This window comes from Nannospalax galili, unplaced genomic scaffold (genome assembly GCF_000622305.1).
Source record: "Nannospalax galili isolate Female #2095 unplaced genomic scaffold, S.galili_v1.0 scaffold650, whole genome shotgun sequence".
Classification (NCBI taxonomy): Eukaryota; Metazoa; Chordata; class Mammalia; order Rodentia; family Spalacidae; genus Nannospalax; species Nannospalax galili.
Window position 1 is genome coordinate 178,715 of NW_008327297.1, and position 2,682 is coordinate 181,396.

Genomic DNA, 2,682 nt, shown 5'->3' on the forward strand with positions numbered 1-2,682 from the left:
TTTAGGGTCTTGCTTACCCCAAACCTCCTCAATTGGCCCCAATCCATTTTTGCTTCTTTCTTTTCTTCTTTTCACCTTCATTTGAGCCCCACGTTGGGCGCCAGTTGCCAAGGGTTCAAACCAGCGACCCCCAGCGAAGTGAGAATTGGGGATGAGTAAGCACACCGTTCGCCAGCCCACGCTGCCCCCATTACCCGGGGACACTTAGATGCAACAGAGTGTCTTAGTCAGGCAGAGACTGATTTATTGCAGGTGTTACAAAGCTTATAAAGGCACCTGAAACTCCCCCTTCCCCCCTGAGGGTGTATCTTAAGGATGGTCATGCGCTGATCATGCGCTCCTCAGTGATGTGGAAGTATTCTTCAGACTTTCAAAGCAAGACAGGTCGTGCCCCCAGTAACTTCCTTTTGGACCTATGCAAGGTGGGGCTTTTAGGTCCCCACACTATTTCATTAATTTCTGCTCTGATTTTTGTTATTTTTTCTCTTCTGCTGAGTTTGGATTTCATTTGTTTTTACCTTTCCATTGCCTTGAGTTGCAGTGTTAGGTCATTTTTTTGAGCTCTTCCCCATTTTTTATGTAGGCACTTAGAGCTATAAACTCCCCTCTTAGGACTGCTTTTAATGTGTCCCAGAGGTTGTGTTGTGTTGTAGTGTTCTTTTCATTGAATTCCAGGAATTCTTTTATTTCTTTCTTAATTTCTCCTTTGACCCACTGGTTGTTTAGGATTGTGTTGTTCAATCACCATGAGTTTGTGTATTGACTAGGGCTTCGGCCAGTGCTGAGTTTGAACATTATTGCTTTCTGGTCTGATAGAATGCATAGAATTATTTCAATGTTTTTGTATTTGCTGAAGTTTGTTTTGTGGCCCAGTCTGTGGTCAGTCTTTGAAAAAGTTCCATGAGGTGCTGAGTAGAAAGTGTATTCTTTGATATTTGGGTGGAATAATCGAAAGATGTCTGTTAGGTCCATTTGATGTATGGTATCATTTAAATCAGACATCTCTCTTTTTATTCTTTGTCCAGTTGACCTGTCTAATAGACACAATGGGGTATTGAAGTCCCCTACTATTACTAAGTTGGGGTTAATCTGTGTCTTAAAGTCCTGTAGTGTTGTTTTTATGAATTTAGGTGCACCAGAGTTTGGTGCATATATGTTAAGGGTTGTAATATCTTCTTGGTTAACTGTTCCTTTTTTCAGAATGAAGTGATGAAGTGACCCTCATCTCTTCAGATTAGTTTTACTTTGAAGTCCATTTTTGTCAGATATTAGAATTACAACCCCTGCTTGTTTCTTAGTGCCATTTGCTTAGAATATTCTTTTCCATCCTTTTGCCTGAAGGTAATGCCTGTCCTTGAAGGTGAGATGAGTTTCTTGCAGACAGAAAAGAGTTGGATTTTGTTTTTTAATCCATTTACTTAGCCTGTGTCTTTTGACTGAGGAGTTCAGTACATTGATATTTATTATTGAAAGGTGTGTATTGGTTGCCATCATTTTGATTGCTCTTTGTGTTCTCTGTGTGATTTTGTGTTTCCTAGATTACATCTTTGTTTATTTTCTTTTGTTGTCCCTAGGGTGTAGTTTTTTCTGTCTCTGCTCTCTGTATTGCTTCAAGTGTTCTTTGAAGGGCTGGTTTTTTGGATATGTATTCTTTCAGGCTATTCATGTCATGGAAAAATTTTCTTTCCCCCTCAAATATAATAGACATTTCTGCCTGTATAGTATTCTGGAAATACTGGAAATACCTTGGGCCAGGGTCTTCCGGCCTTCGTAGTTTGTATTGATAAGTCAGCTGTAATTCTCATGGGCTTTCCTTTGTATGTGATGTGTTCTTTTTCTTTTGCTGCTTTCAGTATTCTCTCTTTGTTCTGTACATTTAGTATTTTTACTATGATATGTCATGGGGCGTTTCTTTTCTGATCCTGTCTATTTGGTGTTCTATGTGCTTCCTGTATTTGTATCAGGATTTCTTTCTGTAATTTTGGGAAATTCTCTTCTACAATCCTGTATAAGATCTGGTCAACACTATTAACCTGAGATTCTTCCCTTCCCTCTATTCCTATGATCCATAGATTTGGTCTTTTCATGGTGCCCCATATCTCTTGCATATTCCATTTTTGTGTTTTTAAAAAATTTCCATATTCTTTGCTTCAGTGTTCCAATTCTTCAGCTTTATCCTCCATTGTTGATATTCTGTTTTCCATTTCATTCATTCTAGAAGGCGAGGATTTCCCCTGTTGATTCAAGTTGCCTTATTGACTATTGCACTGCCTTCTTCATTTCTGCCTGTTTCTTCAATGTTTCTGTCTCTTTTGTGAATTCATTCAGAAGTTTTTCCCTATCTTCTTTAAGCTCTTTGATTTGTTTGTTCATGTGTTCTTTAAATTCATTGAATTCCTTGATCATGTTTATGATTGTTCTTTGAAATTCAGTGTCCTAGGTTATCTCTAGGGATTTCCCCTTGTAAACGCTTCTACAGAATTGGTGGTGTCTGGTGGAGACATAGTGTTCTGCTTTCCATTTTATTATTCTTTCGTTGTGGTTTTTGTGTATTAATTTATTTTTTTGCTTATGATTCTGATATGAGAATTAAGTTGAAGTTTGCTTCTGTTTGTATTTTCTGGGTGCCTACATCCTTTCTTTATTGGTTATTTCAAGCTGGTTGGTACAGGGTTCAGGTTC